This window comes from Neofelis nebulosa, chromosome 11, assembly GCF_028018385.1.
Source record: "Neofelis nebulosa isolate mNeoNeb1 chromosome 11, mNeoNeb1.pri, whole genome shotgun sequence".
Taxonomy (NCBI): domain Eukaryota; kingdom Metazoa; phylum Chordata; class Mammalia; order Carnivora; family Felidae; genus Neofelis; species Neofelis nebulosa.
The window spans coordinates 56,677,074-56,700,225 of record NC_080792.1 but is presented as its reverse complement, the minus strand read 5'-3'; the positions used below and the strand labels follow the sequence as shown (position 1 = coordinate 56,700,225).

The window sequence follows — 23,152 nt, the reverse complement described above, 5'->3', positions numbered from 1 at the left end:
TATTCTGATCACTATTGCTTTGTAATCAGTTTTGAAATTCGGAAGTGTGAATACTTCAACTTTGTTTTTATTTTTCAAGATAATTTTGGCTCTCTGTGTCCCCTTGCAGTTTTTTTTTAATATGAAATTTATTGTCAAATTGGTTTCCATACAACACCCAGTGCTCATCCCAACAGGTGCCCTCCTCAATACCCATCAGGGAGCACCCTCCCACCCCCTATCAACCTTCAGTTTGTTCTTAGTTTTTTTTTTTTTTTTTTTTTTTTAATTTTTTTTTTAACATTTATTTATCTTTGAGATAGAGAGAGACAGAGCATGAACGGGGGAGGGTCAGAGAGAGAGGGAGACACAGAATCTGAAACAGGCTCCAGGCTCTGAGCAGTCAGCACAGAGCCCGATGCGGGGCTCGAACTCACATACCGCGAGATCGTGACCTGAGCCGAAGTCGGACGCTTAACCAACTGAGCCACCCAGGCGCCCCTGTTCTTAGTTTTTAAGAGTCTCTTATATTTTGGCTCCCTCCCTCTCTAACCTTTTTTTTTTTCCTTCCCCTCCCCCATGGTCTTCTGTTAAGTTTCTCAGGATCCACATATGCTATCTGTCTTTCTCTGTATGACTTATTTCACTTAGCATAACACTCTCCAGTTCCATCCACATTGCTACAGAAGGCCGTATTTCATTCTTTCTCATTGCTACATAGTGTTACATTGTGTATATAAACCACAATTTCTGTATCCATTCATTAGTTGATGGCCATTTAGGCTCTTTCCATAATTTGGCTATTGTTGAAAGTGCTGCTATAAACATTAGGGTACAAGTGCCCCTCTGCATCAGCACTCCTGTATCCCTTGGGTAAATTCCTAGCAGTGCTATTGCTGGGTCATAGGGTAGATCTATTTTTCATTTTTTGAGGAACCTCCACACTGTTTTCCAGAGAGGCTGCACCAGTTTGCACTCCCACCAACAGTGCAAGAGGGTTCCTGTCTCTCCACATCCTCATCAGCATCTATAGTCTCTTGATTTGTTCATTTTAGCCACTCTGACTGGCGTGAGGTGATATCTGAGTGTGGTTTTGATTTCTATTTCCCTGATAAGGAGCAACATTGAGCATCTTTTCATGTGCCTATTGGCCATCTAGATGTCTTCTTTAGAGAAGTGTCTATTCATGTTTTCTGCCCATTTCTTCACTGGATTATTTGTTTTTCGGGTGTGGAGTTTGGTGAGTTCTTTATAGATTTTGGATACTAGCCCTTTGTCTAATATGTCATTTGCAAATATCTTTTCCCATTCCATTGGTTGCCTTTTAGTTTTGTTGATTGTTTCCTTTGCTGTGCAGAAACTTTTTATCTTGATGAGGTCCCAATAGTTCATTTTTGCTTTTAATTCCCTTGCCTTTGGGGAGGTGTCAAGTAAGAAATTGCTGCGGCTGAGGTCAGAGAGGATTTTTCCTCCTGCTTTCTCCTCTAGGGTTTTGATGGTTTCCTGTCTCACATTCAGGTCCTTTATCCATTTTGAGTTTATTTTTGAGAATGGTGTAAGAAAGCGGTCTAGTTTCATTCTTATGCATGTTGCTTTCCAGCTCTCCCAGCACTATTTGTTAAAGAGACTGTCTTTTTTTTTTTTTTCCATTGGATATTCTTTCCTGCTTTGTCAAAGATTAGTTGGCCATACTTTTGTGGGTCCATTTCTGGAGTCTGTATTCTATTCCATTGGTCTATGTGTCTGCTTTTGTGCCAATACCATGCTGTCTTGATTACAGCTTTGTAGTAGAGGCTAAGGTCTCGGATTGTGATGCCTCCCGCTTTGGTCTCCTTCTTCAAAATTACTTGGGCGATTTGGGGTCTTTTGTGGTTGCATACAAATTTTAGGATTGCTTGTTCTAGCTTCGAGAAGAATGGTGGTGCAGTTTTGATTGGAATTGCACTGAATGTGTAGATAGCTTTGGGTAGTATTGACATTTTAACAATATCTATTCTTCCAATCCATGAGCATTTCTTTATATCTTCTTCAATTTCCTTCATAAGCTTTCTATAGTTCTCAGCATACAGATCTTTTACCCCTTGCAGTTCTATATGAATTTGAAGATTGGATTTTTCTTTTCTAGAGAGATTACTGTTGGGATTTTGAGAAGGATTACACTGAATATTAGGGAGTAGTGCCATCTCAACAGTATTAAGTTTTCCAACCCATGAATATGAGCTGTCTTTTCACTTTTGTAGGTCTTTAATTTCTATCAGTGGTATGTTTTAGTTTTCATCATATAAGTCTTTCATATCATTGGTTAAATTTATTCCTAGGTATTATATTCTTTTAGAATGTACTAGAAATATAATTATTTTATTTATTTCCCTTTGAATTGTTTATTTCTGGAATGCAGAAACACAGTTAATTTTATATCCTGAAACTTTACTGAGTTTATTAGCTCTACTAGTTTGTGTGTGTGTGTGTGTGTGTGTGTGTGTGTGTGTACGTGTGTACTCTATGGGATTTTATTGCATAGAATTGTGTAGTCTGTCAAGAGAACAGAAGTTCCAAAATATTAAAATTTCCAATTTGAATGCCTTTAATTTTGCTTCTTGACTCGTTGTTCTGGCTAGGACTTGCAGTACAATGTCGAATATAGAAGTTAAAGTAGGCATTCTTATCTTTTTCCTAATTTAGGGCAGAAAAATTTCAGTCTGTCACCATTGTGCATGATGTTATCTGTAGATATTTATTACATGTCCTATATCATGTTAAGAAAGTTCCCTCCCTCTTTTCTTAGTTTTGAGTGTTTTTATCACAAAAGGATGTTGAATTTTGTCTAATGCTTTTTTTTATATCTGTTGAGATAATTGTGTGGGAGTTCCCCCCCCCCCCCCATAGTTTCATGCTATATAATCATTTTAAATGTGCTGGTGAGTTTAGTTTGCTACTATTTTGTTGAGGATTTTTGTATTGATTTCAGAAGGAGTATTGGTATTTAGTTTTCTTGTTATGTCTTTTTCTGGTCTTTTCATTTTTAAAATATTATAAATGGAATTGTTTTCTTAATTCATCTTTAGATTATTCATTGCTGTTGTGTAGAAATATAATTTATTTTTGTACAATGATCTTATATTCTGAAGCTTGCTGAATTCATTAGCTCTAATATTTTCTGTGTGTGTGCATGCGCGCATGTGTGTGTATTCCTTAGAATTTTCTATATGCAAAATTGTGTCATCTCTAAGTAGAGAAACATTTACTTCCTCTTTTCCATTTTGGATTCCTTTTATTGGTTCCTTTTTTATCTGGCTAGACCTTCTAGTGCATGTTGAGTAGTAGTGGCAAGATCAGACATCCTTTTCTTGTTCCTGATCTTAGGGGAATACTCAGTCTCTCCACATAAAGTGTGGTGTTTGCTGAGAGTTTTTGTAGATGCCCTTTATCAGATTAAGGAAGTTCCTTTCTGTTACTGGTTTGTGTTATCATAAAAGGGTAGTCCTTTATTCTATTAATATGATATTATTATATTTACTTCTTTTTATATGCTGCATATGCTTTTTATATGCTTGTGTTCCTGGGATAAATCTCATTTACTCTTTTAAAATGTATTTATTCCTAAGGCTGCTAAGAGTGCTAAGGAAAACCAGGATAAACAACAAGTCAAATGTTTAATTTTTTAAAATGTTCATCCACAGTATGAATACTTGTTTCTAGGAGGGAATCAACTGTGTCATAAGGGGGATTCTTCTTGTGGTGTTGCAGGGGATTGGCCCTTCATGGTCACAGGACCACCTTGGACCACAGAAAGCTTCCCATTTGGTGTGGTGATAAAATATAAGTAAATCAGCCTCTTAATCAAAGTATGAACAAGAGAGTAGAGTATAATGAAAATATATGCAGAGGAAAAGTAAGAAAAAATTGGGTGACGGCAATTAGAAAGTAAACAAAATTGCTTAAAGCTTGTGATGGATCATGAGTATGCTGGCCTGTAGGTTTATGTGAAAACTCGAGTGACCGAAGATGTTAGGTCCCTATTAACTGCACAAGAGAGGAAAGGTTTGAAACCATGGATGGTAGAAGGGGCCCTAAGACATGAGAATATAATGCTGTGTACTCAGGTAATCCACAAATGGGAATTTGGTGACAAGGCTGAGGCTAAGACTGCTAATAATTAATATTTATATTCATATACACACATATGTAATATAACTTATGTCATATATATTTTGTACTTATATATGTACTTTTAGGGTTTGAACATAGTAAAAGATAAAAAGAAATTAACACTGGTCTATATGAATGATTTGTTTCTGTTAGTAATTTAGTGCCACAACTTGTTAGCTGTAGTTATTTTACTTTAAGTGAATTGATATTTTAAGCATCATTTATGCCCATAGATTTTTACATTAAGTTTTATTTTATGGTTGTAATTACATTGTTGTCAGAAGAAAATGTATTGCCTGTATTTGTTACAGTTTTTTATGCGTGCGTGCGCATGTGCGTGTGTGTGTGTGTGTGTGTGTGTGTGTGTCTGTAATTGCACATCTGAGAACGATTAGGGCGCTTGAAAGTAGAACAGTGTGTACTGATCTGTCTAGTTGTCCCTGGTGTATACTCAGATTCTCATAAATTCCGGATAAAAGAGCCTTTTCAGAGGGAGAAAGAGAAGGGAAAGGCCAGTTTTTAAAATGAGTGAAGTATAAAATGTAAAGGTGCTTTTCACTGATATAAATTTAATCCAAAGCGTTGTTACATATTCTTTTCAGTGTCTTTCCGGAGAGGACTAAAATGTATGGGCTTCTTTTCCTTCAGAGGAAGCAATCTGCTGGAATTGTAGTTGAAGTTACAAAATGACAAGAAGGTGTCAGGTAGACGCCTCAGCATTTGAAGGAGAGAACCCTTTCCAGAAGGGTTCTTGGGTCTTATAGTGAGCTTTTGAGCTTCATCTGGCGGTGAGCAGGCAATGTCTAGTTAAGAATCACCCCCTTACCAACAGAGGCAAATCTCATCCTTTCGTTGAAGTAAAATCCCCAGTAGCATAGTTTTAGATGGTTCATGGTATAGTCAAGTCTGTACGGTTAAAAATTAGATCTATTAAAGAATATTAAATAGATTATCTGTGGAAAGTTATATTCTTTGCGTTTTTAAGTTATCTTGAATGGTATTGCTATTTAAAAGTGACTCCGAGTTTGCTTTTTTTGTAATGTTTGTGAAATTCCTACTGCTCTCCATTGCTCAGTGTGGCTTTTACCAGTCAAAACGCTATTGTGAAGACTTTTCTCAACAGTGTGATTACTTGTGTGAAAATCTGTTGGCGCAGTCCATGACGGGAGCCACCACGCCATCCTGTCTCCTGCTCAATTTGGACAGGGGGACAGGAAGCCCTGCAGAACCAGAATGGCTGTGAGGGCTCCTCCGATCAGCAGTGGGACCACGTCCCCCAGGAAGGGTGACAGTCCTGCACGGAGCGCCTCTGCAAATGCAGACCGCTGCTCACATTTGAAGCACACTCTGCGACCAAACTCACATTCAGTTCAAACATCTCCACAAACATCTCCGTAGTGACTTCTGTGCTTTTATAGAATGGAGAGAACCAAGTAAGCATGAAACATGCTGAAGGAAGGGATCTGTTTTTGTAAAACGCTATTGAGATGTGATTCACACACTGTACACCTATCCATTTATAGCGGATATACGCTGTCCATTTACAGTATACAGTTGGTGGTTTTTAGCCTATTTAGAGAGTTGGGTAACCATCACCAAATTTAATTTTAGAATGTCTTTATCACCCCAGAAAGAAACCCTGAATCATTTAGCTATTATCCCTCAACCCTCCTTTCCCCTCAGCCCTTGGCAACCATTAATCTACCTTCTGTCACTATAGATTTGCCTATTCTGAATAGTTCATGTAAGTAGAATTATGTAACCTGTGGCCTTTCATGTCTGGCTTATTCACTTAGCATAATGATGTTAGAGCTCATCCGTGTGGTACCGTGGATCAGCACATCAATTCTTTTTAATTCCAAATATTATTTCATTACATAGATAAATCACAATTTGTGTATCTGTTTATCAGTTCATGGGCATTTGGGTTTTTTCCCCCCACATTTTGGCTATTTTGAATAATACTGCCATGAACATTTGTGTAAGAGTTTTTGTGTGAACATGTTTCCAGTTCGCTTGGGCATATACTTAGGGTGGAGTTGCTGGGTCATGTAGCAATTCTACGTTTAACTTGCTGAGTAATTGCCAGGATCTTTACCACAGGAGCTGCACCATTTTACATTCCCCTGGGTAGCGTGTGAGGGCTCCAGTTTCTCTACATCCTTGCTAACACTTGTCTGTGTTCTTGTTCATAGCCATCATACCGACTGTGAAGTAGAATCTTATTTTTGGATCTCATTTTTCTTGAATGCCCAATATTACTTCACACATCTATCTGTTTTCATAGCAATTTTGTGAAGATTTTGTCAATAATTTCAATTTCATAGTTGAAGGCCTAAGGTCCAGAGAGATCAGATAACTGGCCCTAGACCTTTCACGTGATGTGAAGGGGATTAGGTGACAGGCCTCGTTAGTTCACTTCAGGAATTCCTCTGCCTTTTCTTCTTCCCCACACTGCTTATAGTCTCCCTGCACACAGGCTCTACAATGGAAGGAAACATTTCAGTTGCTCACTGGGAACACAGGAGAAGGAGATGTAAGTTCCAGCTCTGTGTGTGGACACCTTCACACTGGAAGCAATGTTGCATCAGTCTTTGAAGGATGTGCAGAATTTCACCTGAGAGATGGAATGGAAGAGTTAGATAGAAGGAATGATATGCACCTCCTTAAAAAAGGAAGTTCCTGGAAAGTTCAAATTATGGGCCTATGAGTAATGTGCTGGGCTGCAGGGTAGGGAAGGGGGAGAGAGGGACAGGAGGTGATGGGTGATTTAGAACATTAGGCTCAGACTGCTGTGTGATTGGCCTTGTTAATGTCTTTATTGTATTTAAAATTGGAAATAATTTTAAAGATTCAGAAGTCACAATAGCAAAAATAAACTCCTTGCAAACCATTTGAGGTTAAATTGCCAAGATGAAAGTTTTGCAAAGGTCACCCAATAACAATCCTCTACGAAACACAAATAAGCAGATTTAATCCAGGATCACATGTGTTTACTTGTCATATCTCTTTAGCGTTCTTTCATCTGCAGCGGTTCTTCATCTTTCCTTGACTTTTATGAACTTGACACTTTGGAAGAGTACAGGCCAGTTGTTTTTCGTAACGTGCTTCTCACTTTGGGTTTGCCTGATGTTTCCACAGGAGTGGACGGATTATGTACCAGGGGAGGAATATTCCAGAATTAATGCATCCCCTCAGGTGGATGCTAATCCCCTGCTAATGTTAACTTTGATCACTTGATTGAAGTGGTGTGTGCCACTTCTCCACTGCAACTTTGCTTTTTCCTTTTGTAATTAATATATATTTGTGGGAATTGACATTGAGATTACATAATTATACTATTTCTCATCTATCACTCACTAGTTTTTAGCATCTATTAATGTTCACTGGATGAATTAGCTGTTATGATATTTGCCAAATGGCGATTTTCTAATTACATTATTTCCTCTACATTTATTAGCTTATTTATTTATTCATTTTTTAACATATAGTTGTGGATTCCTGCCTTATCATTGTGCTATAATATGTTACTATCGTTATACAGGACCTTGGTGGGGGAGGTGGAGTAGAAAGGTCGGTGAGCAGCCTTCCTAGACCCAGGAAACTGACAGTTTGCTAGAGACTGTTGGTGAGTTTATAAATAACTGTTATAGATGATAGCAAGGAAATTAGTCAAAAAAATAATACCTGGCCAGAACAAGAAAGAAGTGCCTCATGGAGAAAATTATATGATGGTGTGCTGCTCCATAGCAAATTACCACACACTTAGTGGCATAAAACAACACAAAATTATTATCTTATAGTTCTGGAGGTCAGTACTCTGAAATGGGTTTCACTTCAGTTTTGAAATATTAATAGATTAGTTAATTACTAATTAATAGAGAATTAGTAGTATGGGTAGGTTGAAGCCATGTTATAAAAGATCTTTAAAAAGCTAGAACGACTTATTTCACTTAGCATCACACTCTCCAGTTCCATCCACGTTGCTACAAAAGGCCATATTTCATTTTTTCTCATTGCCACGTAGTATTCCATTGTGTATATAAACCACAATTTCTTTATCCATTCATCAGTTGATGGACATTTAGGTTTCACTCTTATGTGGATCCTGAGAAACGTAACAGAAACCCATGGGGGAGGGGAAGGGAAAAAAAAAAAAAAAAAGAGGTTAGAGTGGGAGAGAGCCAAAGCATAAGAGACTGTTAAAAACTGAGAACAAACTGAGGGTTGATGGGGGGGTGGGAGGGAGGGCAGGGTGGGTGATGGGTATTGAGGAGGGCACCTTTTGGGATGAGCACTGGGTGTTGTATGGAAACCAATTTGGGGAAGATGGCGGCGTAGGAGGACGCTGGGCTCACCGCGCGTCCTGCTGATCACTTAGATTACACCTACACCTGCCTAAAGAACCCAGAAAACCACCAGAGGATTAGCAGAACGGAGTCTCCGGAGCCAAGCGCAGACGAGAGGCCCACGGAAGAGGGTAGGAAAGGCGGCGAGGCGGTGCGCGCTCCACGGACTGGCGGGAGGGAGCCGGGGCGGAGGGGCGGCTCGCCGGCCAAGCAGAGCCCCCGAGTCGGGCTGGCAAAAGCGGAGGGGCCGGACGGACTGTGTTCTGACAGCAAGTGCGACTTAGCGTCTGGGAGGTCATAAGTTAACAGCTCTGTTCAGAGAGCGGGAAGGCTGGAGGACAAAGGGAGGGAGAGCTGCTGAGCCCCCGGACGGCAGAGCTCAGCTTGGCGGGGAACAAAGGCGCTCGCCAGCGCCATCTCCCCCGCCCATCCCCCCGCCAAAATCCCAAAGAGAACCAGTTCCTGCCAGGGAACTTGCTCGCTCCGCGCAAACACCCAACTCTGTGCTTCTGCGGAGCCAAACCTCCGGCAGCGGATCTGACTCCCTCCCGCTGCCACAGGGCCCCTCCTGAAGTGGATCACCTAAGGAGAAGCGAGCTAAGCCTGCCCCTCCCGCCCCCGTGCACCTTGCCTACCCACCCCAGCTAATACGCCAGCTCCCCAGCACCACAAGCCTGGCAGTGTGCAAGTAGACCAGACGGGCCACACCACCCCACAGTGAATCCCGCCCCTAGGAGAGGGGAAGAGAAGGCACACACCAGTCTGACTGTGGCCCCAGCGGTGGGCGGGGGGCAGACATCAGGTCGGACTGCGGCCCCGCCCACCAACTCCAGTTATACACCACAGCACGGGGGAAGTGCCCTGCGGGTCCTCACCACTCCAGGGACTGTCCAAAATGACCAAACGGAAGAATTCCCCTCAGAAGAATCTCCAGGAAATAACAACAGCTAATGAACTGATCAAAAAGGATTTAAATAATATAACAGAAAGTGAATTTAGAATAATAGTCATAAAATTAATCGCTGGGCTTGAAAACAGTATACAGGACAGCAGAGAATCTCTTGCCACAGAGATCAAGGGACTAAGGAACAGTCACGAGGAGCTGAAAAACGCTTTAAATGAAATGCAAAACAAAATGGAAACCACGACGGCTCGGATTGAAGAGGCAGAGGAGAGAATAGGTGAACTAGAAGATAAAGTTATGGAGAAAGAGGAAGCTGAGAGAAAGAGAGATAAAAAAATCCAGGAGTATGAGGGGAAAATTAGAGAACTAAGTGATACACTAAAAAGAAATAATATACGCATAATTGGTATTCCAGAGGAGGAAGAGAGAGGGAAAGGTGCTGAAGGGGTACTTGAAGAAATTATAGCTGAGAACTTCCCTGAACTGGGGAAGGAAAAAGGCATTGAAATCCAAGAGGCACAGAGAACTCCCTTCAGACGTAACTTGAATCGATCTTCTGCACGACATATCATAGTGAAACTGGCAAAATACAAGGATAAAGAGAAAATTCTGAAAGCAGCAAGGGATAAACATGCCCTCACATATAAAGGGAGACCTATAAGACTCGTGACTGATCTCTCCTTTGAAACTTGGCAGGCCAGAAAGGCTTGGCACGATATCTTCAGTGTGCTAAACAGAAAAAATATGCAGCCGAGAATCCTTTATCCAGCAAGTCTGTCATTTAGAATAGAAGGAGAGATAAAGGTCTTCCCAAACAAACAAAAACTGAAGGAATTTGTCACCACGAAACCAGCCCTACAAGAGATCCTAAGGGGGATCCTGTGAGACAAAGTACCAGAGACATCACTACAAGCATAAAACATACAGACATCACAATGACTCTAAACCCGTATCTTTCTATAATAACACTGAATGTAAATGGATTAAATGCGCCAACCAAAAGACATAGGGTATCAGAATGGATAAAAAAACAAGACCCATCTATTTGCTGTCTACAAGAGACTCATTTTAGGTCTGAGGACACCTTTAGATTGAGAGTGAGGGGATGGAGAACTATTTATCATGCTACTGGAAGCCAAAAGAAAGCTGGAGTAGCCATACTTATATCAGACAAACTAGACTTTAAATTAAAGGCTGTAACAAGAGATGAAGAAGGGCATTATATAATAATTACAGGGTCTATCCATCAGGAAGAGCTAACAATTATAAATGTCTATGCGCCAAATACCGGAGCCCCCAGATATATAAAACAGTTACTCATAAACATAAGCAACCTTATTGATAAGAATGTGGTCATTGCAGGGGACTTTAACACACCACTTACAGAAATGGATAGATCATCTAGACACACAGTCAATAAAGAAACAAGGGCCCTGAATGATACATTGGATCAGATGGACTTGACAGATATATTTAGAACTCTGCATCCCAAAGCAACAGAATATACTTTCTTCTCGAGTGCACATGGAACATTCTCCAAGATAGATCATATACTGGGTCACAAAACAGCCCTTCATAAGTTTACAAGAATTGAAATTATACCATGCATACTTTCAGACCACAATGCTATGAAGCTTGAAATCAACCACAGGAAAAAGTCTGGAAAACCTCCAAAAGCATGGAGGTTAAAGAACACCCTACTCACGAATGAGTGGGTCAACCAGGCAATTAGAGAAGAAATTAAAAAATATATGGAAACAAACGAAAATGAAAATACAACAATCCAAACGCTTTGGGATGCAGCGAAGGCAGTCCTGAGAGGAAAATACATTGCAATCCAGGCCTATCTCAAGAAACAAGAAAAATCCCAAATACAAAATCTAACAGCACACCTAAAGGAAATAGAAGCAGAACAGCAAAGGCAGCCTAAACCCAGCAGAAGAAGAGAAATCATAAAGATCAGAGCAGAAATAAACAATATAGAATCTAAAAAAACTGTAGAGCAGATCAACGAAACCAAGAGTTGGTTTTTTGAAAAAATAAACAAAATTGACAAACCTCTAGCCAGGCTTCTCAAAAAGAAAAGGGAGATGACCCAAATAGATAAAATCATGAATGAAAATGGAATTATTACAACCAATCCCTCAGAGATACAAACAATTATCAGGGAATACTATGAAAAATTATATGCCAACAAATTGGACAACCTGGAAGAAATGGACAAATTCCTAAACACCCACACTCTTCCAAAACTCAATCAGGAGGAAATAGAAAGCTTGAACAGACCCATAACCAGCGAAGAAATTGAATCGGTTATCAAAAATCTCCCAACAAATAAGAGTCCAGGACCAGATGGCTTCCCAGGAGAGTTCTACCAGACGTTTAAAGCAGAGATAATACCTATCCTTCTCAAGCTATTCCAAGAAATAGAGAGGGAAGGAAAACTTCCAGACTCCTTCTATGAAGCCAGTATTACTTTGATTCCTAAACCAGACAGAGACCCAGTAAAAAAAGAGAACTACAGGCCAATATCCCTGATGAATATGGATGCAAAAATTCTCAATAAGATACTAGCAAATCGAATTCAACAGCATATAAAAAGAATTATTCACCATGATCAAGTGGGATTCATTCCTGGGATGCAGGGCTGGTTCAACATTCGCAAATCGATCAACGTGATACATCACATTAACAAAAAAAAAGAAAAGAACCATATGATCCTGTCAATCGATGCAGAAAAGGCCTTTGACAAAATCCAGCACCCTTTCTTAATAAAAACCCTTGAGAAAGTCGGGATAGAAGGAACATACTTAAAGATCATAAAAGCCATTTATGAAAAGCCCACAGCTAACATCATCCTCAATGGGGAAAAACTGAGAGCTTTTTCCCTGAGATCAGGAACACGACAGGGATGCCCACTCTCACCGCTGCTGTTTAATATAGTGCTGGAAGTTCTAGCATCAGCAATCAGACAACAAAAGGAAATCAAAGGCATCCAAATTGGCAAAGATGAAGTCAAGCTTTCGCTTTTTGCAGATGACATGATATTATACATGGAAAATCCGATAGACTCCACCAAAAGTCTGCTAGAACTGATACATGAATTCAGCAAAGTTGCCGGATACAAAATCAATGTACAGAAATCCGTTGCATTCTTATACACTAACAATGAAGCAACAGAAAGACAAATAAAGAAACTGATCCCATTCACAATTGCACCAAGAAGCATAAAATACCTAGGAATAAATCTAACCAAAGATGTAAAAGATCTGTATGCTGAAAACTATAGAAAGCTTATGCAGGTAATTGAAGAAGATATAAAGAAATGGAAAGACATTCCCTGCTCATGGATTGGAAGAATAAATATTGTCAAAATGTCAATACTACCCAAAGCTATCTACACATTCAATGCAATCCCAATCAAAATTGCACCAGCATTCTTCTCGAAACTAGAACAAGCAATCCTAAAATTCATATGGAACCACAAAAGGCCCCGAATAGCCAAAGTAATTTTGAAGAAGAAACCAATTTGACAGTAAATTTCATATATTAAAAAATAAATAAATAAATAAATAAATAAATTAAAAAAAAAAAAAGCTAGAACGAGGAGTTTGTAGTCCCATCTCTGATATAAATATGTTTAAGTATTTATTTGGCAATAATGTGCCAGATTACAGGAAGACCATTAGGGAGATTGATTGTATGTGAAAATAAGGAGTAGAGGCTAGGGAGATGTTAAAATACTTTGGGATTTCTACTTACCTGATTTGGCAAGTGACTGAATAAGAAGACATATATTAGCTCTTTATTCGGAGTTTCTTGTGGTCTGGAATGCTTGGAATTGATGGGCTAGGGAAATAAATCTGGTTCCTGACCTTTTATTCTTGTAAATATCATGTTCTACAGTAAATACATGTTAATGTGATAGCAAAAAGCCACTCAAAGCAGAAAAAAAACTGCACTTGAATATTTTGCTAACTGTGGGACAATTTTCTGTGGCCATCTGATATAGTGTGTCATATTATGTTATGTTATTGTGCCTGTGCCTCAGGTAGACATTCTCCTAACAGAGGTCCCATAAGACATTGCCATACTTCCACCAATAAGTGATCATGCCACTGCAGCATATATCATGATCCTCTCTCTTGTTCTTTAACTTAATTGGAAATCATATCATTTCCCCAAGGCTTTTCATAGAAAGTGAATTCCCTACACAATTCTACAGAGACACTATAAAAGGATGGTATTCTGTTCTCTGTCTCTGTAAGAGTGTTCAGTCAGCTAAATTCTCTTTATGAATCCAAGCTTATTTTTATCATTGAATCCTGATAAATAATCACCAATGAAGTGAAGCTGCGGACTTACTAGAAGTCAAACTTATTTAGAATAAATGTTAATTATATTTTATTTTCATAAAAGTGCAGGAAATTTGTAAAATTGAAATGTAATAATGTATACATTGAAGTATTGATCTCATGACTAGATAGAGCTTGCCATTATAATTGTTATTTTTTCAATCATCTTGTCTTTTTATTTGATTTTATACACATGAATTAAACACTAGAATTATGATCTTATTGTTCATTTCTCCCCTTTACTTGAAAACATAATTTGAATATATTTACTTATCTTTAAATAGTCTTTGAAAACCTAGTTATTAATGACTGCAAAATTATCTGAGTACACCACAGTTTATTTTGGCTTATTTTGTTTTGTATTGGACATTAACTTTTTCTAGTTCTTAAATAACAACAGACATCCTTTTAATTTTTTTTCATGTGTATTCATTTTTGAGAGACAGAGACAGAGCATGAACTGGGGAGGGGCATTGAAAGAAAGGGAGACACAGGATCTGAAGCAGCTCCAGGCTCTGAGCTGTCAGCACAGAGCCCGACGTGGGCTCGAACCCACAAACCATGAGATCATGACCTGAGCTGAAGTCAGACGCTTAACCAGTTGAGCTGCCCAGGCGCCCCAAGAAGACATCCTTTTAAAGAAATAGTTATAGATGTTGGTTATTGCTTTGTGGCTGTTTTAAGTGGAGTTAATGGATTACAGAGGATAGAAACAAGTTTTAAGCATTTGATAAATACTTCCAGATTACCCTCCACAAAGTTTCTTCCTTCCAACAACATTAGAAAATTCAGACATGAAAAAGAAAAAAATGGAACAAGATCCCAGATCTCTCAAAATACAGGCACCTGTTTTCTATGAATATTGTATTAGCAAGGACTGTATTGTTTTGTTCATAATTTATCCACAAGTTCTGGTACATAAAAATAGGCAATTTGTGTGTGTGTGTGTGTGTGTTTTTCTTAATTTTTTTTTAACGTTTTATTTTATTTTTGAGACAGAGAGAGACAGAGCATGAACGGGGGAGGGGCAGAGAGAGAGGGAGACACAGAATCGGAAACAGGCTCCGGGCTCTGAGCCATCAGCCCAGAGCCCGACGCGGGGCTCGAACTCACGGACTGTGACATCGTGACCTGAGCTGAAGTCGGACGCCCAACCGACTGAGCCACCCAGGCGCCCCAGTTTGTGTGTGTTTTAAATCACACTTAAAAATATTTTAAGTAAAGTAACTCATATATAGATTGAATTAGTGATCAGAAAACTCCCAACAAAGAAAAAAGCCTTGGACTTGATGGCTTCACTGGTGAATTCTACCAAACATTTAAAGAATAACTAATGCCACCACTTCTCAGACTTTTCCAAAAAATTGAAGAGGAGAGAAGTCTTCCTAACTCATTTTATGGACCCAGTACTACCCTGTTACTACAGTCAGGAAAAGTCACTATAAGAAAAGAAAACTGTAGACCAGTATCCCTTATGAACACTGATGCAAAAATCCTCAACAAAACACTAGGAAACTGAATCACATTGAAAGGATTATATGCCATGACCAAGTGGAATTTATTTCTGGAATGCAAGGATGATTCAATATTAAAATTAATCAGTGCAGTACACCAAATTAACAGAATGAAAGACAAAACCAACATAATCATCTCGAGTGATGAAAAGCTTATAACAAGATTCAACACCCTTTCATGAAACAAAACAAACAAGCACAAACATTCAACAGTTTAGAAACAGAAGGAAACAAATTCAATGTAATAAAAGCTATATATGAAAAACCCACAGGAAGCATCATACTCAGTAGTGAAAGACTGAAAGCTTATCTTCTAAGATCAGGAAAAAGCAAGGATGACTAATTTTGTCACTTCTTTTCAACATAATACTGAAAATCCTAGCCAGATTAATTAAGCAAGAAAAAGTAATAAAAGGCATCTGAATTGGAAGCAAAGAAGTAAAATTATCTCTGTTCATAGATGATATGATTTTATATGTAGAAAACCTTAAAGATTACACATACATACACCCCTTAGAACTAATAAATGAATTCAGCAAAGTAACAGGATACAAAATCAAGACTCAAAAATCAGTTGTGTTTCTGTGCACTAATTATGAACAATCTGAAAAGTATATTGAAAAAACAATTACATTTACAATGGCATCAAGAAGAATAAAATGCTTAGGAATTAACCAAGGAGGTAAAAGACTTGTACAATGAAAAGTACAAAACGTTGCTGAAAGAAATTGAAGAAGAGGTAAACAAATGGAAAGACATCCCTTCTTTAAAGATTGGAAAACTTAATATTGTTAAGATGTCTATTACCCAAGGTGACCCTCTCAAAATCCCAAAGATGTTTTTTGAAGAAACAGAAAAATCTGTCCTAAGGCTTATGTGAAATATGAAGGGACTCTTGAGTAGCTAAAAGAGTCTTGAAAAGGAACAGAGTTGGAAGACTTGCCATTTATTTCAACATGTTACGTATATGTATACATGTTACAAAGCTGCAGTAATTCAAACAGTGTGATAATGGCTTAAATGTAGACATACAGACCATTGGAACAGAGGCCCAGATATAAACCCTAACATATAAGGTCAAATGATTTTCAGCAAGGGTGCCAAGACTATTCAAAGGAGAAAGAATAGTCTCTTCCATAAATATTGCTGGGAAAGTTGTTTAACCACATGGAAAACAATGAAGCTGAACCCCTACCTCACTTTATATACAAAAACCAAATAAAAATGGATCAATGGCCTAAATGTAAGGGCTAAAACTATAGAGTCTTAACAGATAAGGCAAAAGCTTCACAACATTGGGTTTAGCCGTCATTTCTTGTATATGACACCAAAGGCCCAGACAAAAAAAGAAAAAGTGGACAAATTGGGCCTTGCGAAAATTAAAAACTGTGTATCAAAGCATGCTATCAACAGAGTGAAAAGCAAAACTCATGATAGGACAAATATTTGCAAATCATATATCTTATAAGGTATTATTATCCAGAATATATGGAGAACTCCTAAAACGCAACAATAATAAAAAAAACCAACCCAAATTAGAAATGGAAAAGGACTTGATTAGACATTTCTCTAAAGAAGATACATGAATGGTCAGTAAGGACATGAAAAGATGCACATCATCACTAATCATTAGGGAAATGCAAATTAAAACTACAATGAGATACCACCTCGTATCCACTAGGGTATCTACTATTAAAAAAACAAAAAAACAAAATAAGAAGTGTTGGCAAGGATGTTTGGAAATTGGAGCCCTTGATCATTGTTGGTGGGAGTGTAAAATGGTATAGTTGCTTTGGAAAATAGTATGATAGTTCCTCAAAAAATTAAAAACATAATTACCATGTGATCTAGTATTTCCACTTCTTGGTATACGCCCAGAAGATTTGAATGCAAGGTCTCAAAGAGACATTGCACACCTAGTTCATAGCAGCATTATTTACAATTAGCCAAAGCATGGAAGCAACCCAAGTGTCCATGAACAGATGAATGGATAAGGAAAATGTGGTCTATGAACACAATGGAGTGTTAGTAAGCCTTACAAAGGAAGGAAATTCTGACATATGGCACAACATGCATGAACCTTGAGGACATTATGCTAAGTGAAGTAAATTAATCACAAAAGACAAATACTGCATGATTCTACTTACGTGAGATCCTTAGAGTAGTCAAAATCAGAGAGAAAAAAAATATGGTTGCCAGGGGTTATGGGGAGAGCGGACAGGGAGTTGTCGTTTAATGGATACAGGGTTTTAGCTCCACCAGATGAAAGGAGATCTGGAGATGGATGATGGTGATAGATGTACAGCAATATGAATGTACTTAGTATCACTGAACTGTACACTTAAAAATGATTAAGTTGGTAGATTTTGTGTGTATTTTACCACAATAAAAATTTCGAAAAGAATTCCCATGTGTAGTTATATTACAAGTCCTATAAATTTTGTTTAATGTTTATTTTTATTTTTGAGAGAGACAGAGACAGAATGCGAGTGGATTAGGGGCAGAGAGAGAGGGAGACACAGAAGCAGAAGCAGGCTCCAGGCTCTGAGCTGTCAGCAGAGTCCAACGCGGGGCTCAAACTCATGAACTGTGAGATCATGATCTGAGCCGAAGTCGGACGCTCAAATGACTGAGCCACCCAGGTGCCCCTACAAGTCCTAGGCAAGACTAATGAAAACCAGCATTCTTCTCCCTGTCCCAGAATTTTCTGTGAAGGGGCATATCTGTCACTTGACGTTTACTTCCCTCTTCCTCAAGAATGTGTTTTTTGCTTCCTACCTCTGTATTTTTCAGTTTTAGATACTGTCTCTTGTACTCAAGCACTTTACATTTAACATATTTCTTTGTATGATTGGATTTAATGTTACTAGTGGCTTTCTATTTATGTTTTTGGTCCTTTTTTTCTCCTTTAAAAAGTTTGTACTGAGAATTATTTAATGCTTCCGTTTTATCTTTGCTATTGGATTTTTCTATTTTTAAGTTTATTTATTTATTTTGAGAGACAGCGTGAATGGGAGAGGGGCAGAGAGAGAGGGAGAGAGGGAATTCCAGGCAGGTTCCTTGCTGTCAGTGTGGAGCCCGATGTGGGGCTTGATCTCACAAACTGTGAGATCATGACCTGAGCCGAAATCAAGAGTCAGACACTCAATTCACCGAACCCCCCAGGTGCCCCTGCTATTGGATTTTTAATTTACCTCTTTAAAAATATTTCTCAGTTCTTACAGGATTTACAATGTACCTATTAAACTCATCACAGTCTACTGTACCACTTTTATAATATAAGAGCCTAATAGTGAGTGGTTTACTTTCATTTCTTTCTCCCATTATTTCTCATCTTTTCTTTATTTACAGATGACTTTTTGTTCTCATAAAAAAAGCAAGGAATATAAGAAGTGAAAACAGTGTGACCTCTATATATGTTCTGTACCTTATAAATGCTGTTCACTATTTCCAGTGCTCATTTCCATCTGACAGCATACTCCTTCTCCCCGAAGAACTTACTTTTAAATTGAGATATAATTTATATATAACATTATATTACATTCAAGTGTACAAGATAATGATTCAGTATTTGCATGCACATACAGCAAAATGATTACAGTGACAAATCTAGTTAACATCTAGCACTGCACATAGTTATGAAGTTTTTTTCCCTGGTACTGAGAACTTTTAAGATCTACTGTCATAGCAACTTTCAAGTATACAATATAGTGTAGTGTTAACTACACTCGTCATGCAGTGCCTTATATCTTCATAAGTTATGTATTTTATAACTGAAACTTTATACTTTTCAACTCCTTGTCCCATTTTGCCAATCACCCACCTCCTGCCTCTGGTAACCACCTATCTGTTCTCTTTGTGAGCTTGTTTTTCTTTGCTTGTCTGTATTTGTTTGTTGTTAGATGCCACATGTACGTGAAATAATATTATATTGGTACTCTCTGTTGACTTATTTCACTTAGCATGTAATTCCTTCAAGGCTCATCTATGTTGTTGCAAATGACAGCATTTCCCTTTTTTATGACTGAATAATAGTCCATTTTGTGACTGAATAATAGCCCATTTTCTTTATCCATTCATCCATTTCTGGACACCTGGGTAGCTTCTGTGCCTTGGCGACTGTAAATAATGCTACAGGGAGGATGGGGATGCATGTATCATTTAAAGTTAGTGTTTTTGTTTCTTTCAGATAAATACCTGGAAGTGGAATTTCTGGCTCATATGGTAATTCTAGTTTTCATTTTTTGAGGAAATGCCATACTGTTTTTCATTGTGGCTTCACCAATTTACATTCCTACCAACAGTGCACAAGGATTCCCTTTTCTCCACATCCTCCTTAACACTTGTTATTTCTTGTCCTTTTGATAATAGCCATTCTCACAGGTGTCAGGTGGTATCTTCTTGTGGTTGTGATTTGCGTTTTCCTGATGACTAGTGATGTTGAGCATTTTTTTCATGTATTTGTGGGCCATTTGTATGTCTTTCTTTGCAAAAATGTCTGTTCAGATCCTCTGTTATTTTTTAATTGGATTGTTTGTTTTTCTTATATGAGTTTTCTATATATTTTGGGTATTAACGCCTCATCAGATACATGACTTGCAAATATTTTCTCTCATTTAGTAGGTTGTTTTCTCATTCTGTTGATGGCTTCCTTTGCTGTGCAAAAGCTTTTTAGCTTGATCCAGTTCCACTTGTTTATTTTTGCTTTTGTGTCAAATCCAAAAATTCATTGTGAGGACCAAGATCAAGGAGATTACTGCCTACCTCTTCTTTTAGGACTTTTATGTTTCAGGTCTTTTGTTCAAGTCTGTAATTAATTTTGAGCTAGTGTTTGTGTATGTTGGAAGATAGTGGTCCAGCTTTATTCTGCATGTGGCTATGTGATTTTCTCAACACCATTTATTGCGGAGACTGTCCTTTCCTCATTGTATACTCTTGCCTACTTTGTTGTAAATTAATTTACCATATATGCATGGATTTATTTCTGCCTCTCTGTTCTGCTCCATTGGTCCCTGTGTTTTATTTATTTCTTATTTAAAAAATTAAGTATTTATTTTTGAGAGAGAGAAAGCATGAGCTGGGGAGGGGCAGAGAGAGAGGGGGACAGAGGATCTCAAGCAGGCTCTGCGCTGACAGCAGCAAGCCCGGTGTGGGGCTTGCACTCATGAACTGTAAGATGATAACCTGAGCCAAAGTCTGAAGCCCCATCGACTGAGCCACCCAGGTAATCACATCCCTATGTTTTAATGCCAATGCCTTACTGTTTTGATTACAATAGTTTTGTAATGTAATTTGAAATCAGGAAGTATGATGCTGCCATCTTTGTTCTTTTTCCCAAGATTCCTTCATCCAGAGTCTTTTGTGGGTCCAAACAAATTTTAGGACTGTTTGTTCTATTTCTGTGAAAAATGCCATTCTAATTTTTAGGGATTGCATTAAATTTGTAGATTGATTTGGGTAGTATGGACATTTTAACAGTATTAATTCTTCCAGTCCATGAGCACAGAATAGCTTTCCATTTATTTGTGTCTTCTTTAATTTCTTTCATGAAAGTCTTCTAGTTTTCAGAGTACAGGCCTTTTACCTCTTGAGTTAAACTTATTCTTAATGTATTTTATTCTTTTTAAAGCAATTGTAACTGGAATTGTTTTCTCAATTTCTATTTCTAGTAGTTCATTATTAGTGTATAGAAATACAACAGATTTTTGTGTATTAATTTTGTATCCTGCAACTTTACCAAATTTGTTGATTTATTCTAACAGGTTTCTTTTTATGGTAGAGTCTTAGGATTACCTATATATAAAACATCATGTTATCTGCAAATGGTTACAGGTTTGCTTTTTTCCTTTCCAGTTTGGAGACCTTTTATTTCTTACTCTTGCCTAATTGTTTTGACTAGGACTTCCATTATGTTGAATAAAAGTGACAATAGTGGTCATCCTTGCCTTGTTCATGATCTTAGAGGAAAAGTTTTCAGCTTTTCACTGTGTGTGATGTTGGCTGTGGGATTGTCATATATGGCTTTTATTGTGTTGAGGTATGTCCCTCTATACCCACCCTGTTGACAGTTTTTATCATAAATGAATGATGTGGATGTTGAATGGATAAATGGATGTTGAATTTTGTCAAATGCTTTTTCTGCATCTATTGAGATGATGGTATGATTTTAATCCTTTGTTTTGTTAATGTGATGTATCACATTAATTGATCCCTAGAATAAATCCCATTTCATCACCATGTATGATTTCTTTTAATATATTGTGGAATTCAGTTTGCTAATATTTTGTTCAGGATTTTTGCATCTAAGTTTGTCAGAGATATTGGCATGTATTATTTTTTCTTACAGCATCCTTGTCTGGTTTTGGTTTCAGGGTAATGCTGGCTTCATAAGGGATTTTGGAAGTGTTCCTTCCTCTTCTGTCTTTTGGGAGGGCTTGAGAAAGACTGGTATTAATTCTTTAAATGTTTGGTGCTTTTCACCAGTGAAGCCATCACAGGTTTTTGATTACTGATTCAATCTCCTTACTAGTAACTGGTCTGTTCAGATTTTCTATTTCTTCATGATTTGGTTTTGATAGGTTGTAGGTTTTTAGGAATTTATTCATGTCTTCTAATTTGTCCAACTTGTTGGTGCATAACTGTTCATAGTAGTTTTTTATGATCCTGTGTGTTTCTGTGGTATTGGCTGTAGCATTTATTCTTTCATTTCTGTCATGTTCCTTCTTGCTAAAGAACTTCTTTTAGAATTTCTTCTAGCACAGGTTTGTTGGAAATGCATCATCTCAGCTGTTGTTTGCCTGAAAAAGTCTTTATTTTGCCTTAATATTTTAAATATATTTTTGCTGGGTATAGAATCGTGAGCTGATGGATCTTTCCCTCTGCATTTCATTAAGTATGTCACTTCCTTGTCTTTTGGCTGGTATAGTCTTTGTTTGTAAGTCTACTCTGATTCTTTACCTATGTTCTCCTGAATGTGATTTTTATCATCCTTCTGGTTACCCCTTAAATTTTTATCTTCAGTGCTCTGAAAGGGAGCTCTTGCTAGTCTTCTGTCTCACTCCTAGTCTTTCCTCTGAGCACTTGGTAAGACGCATTAAAACCACCTTGTGAGTGAGTATGGGGACACTCCTCTTATGTCTGGGGTCAGCTATTCCAGACTGACATGCTAGCTCCCACTTGACTTTTAAGAATTTATTAAAATGTTCGCTGATTTCTTTTTACTTACTTGGGTGTGATTACCTTTTCCTCTAGTTCTCTGCCACAGGTTAAATATTTTGAGTTTCTCAGCTGTCTCTAGAGGAACTTGTGCCCCCTTATATTTCCATTACTTTGTTTCCTTGGAACTTCAGCTCTTTGATGGACTCCCGGAAGTTTATGATTTTTCAGATTATCTGACTGTTTCTCATTGTTAGGGAGTGGGTAACAATCTTTTTGTCTTTCTACATTCTACATTGAAATGGAATTCTCCTTTATTTTCCAATAACAATATTTTATGAGTCTTCTCTTAGCTCTCTAAGGATATGAATTAAGGGTTCATTTAGTTTTAATTAATTAATTAATTTTGAGAGAGAGAGAGAGAGAGAGAGAGACAGGGAGAGGCAGAGACAGAGGGAGAGAGGGAATCCCAAGCAGGTTCTGCATTGTCAGTGCAGAGCTTGATGTGGGGCTTGATCTCACAAAACATGAAATCATGACCTGAGCTGAAATCAAGAGTTTGACACTTAACTGACTGAGCTACCCAGGCACCCCAAGGTTCATTTATTTTTTAAACTTGTTGGTTTAAATCTTCTGTTCCCTATATTGTCTCTTTTCTCAAATTTACATTTTTACGTTAATTGTTTTTGTTTTTGTATCCAGGTATTGGGTTCTTCAAATCTCTAGTGAATCTCAGTTTCCTTTCAT

The 23,152-nt window shown here is 37.9% G+C and overlaps 1 protein-coding gene and 1 long non-coding RNA gene across 4 annotated transcripts in view; one reads left to right on the top strand and one right to left on the bottom strand.

Annotated features, from left to right (window-relative positions):
* Positions 1-23,152, top strand: part of L3MBTL4 (L3MBTL histone methyl-lysine binding protein 4) — a 450,611-nt gene that overhangs the window by 177,823 nt on the left and 249,636 nt on the right. The gene's annotated exons all lie outside the window — the stretch shown is intronic.
* Positions 6,364-19,177, bottom strand: LOC131490366 (uncharacterized). The gene is made up of 3 exons (XR_009251058.1): positions 19,074-19,177; positions 18,678-18,750; positions 6,364-6,745 (listed from the first exon to the last, which is right to left on the bottom strand). It is a non-coding gene; the product is annotated as an uncharacterized LOC131490366 (long non-coding RNA).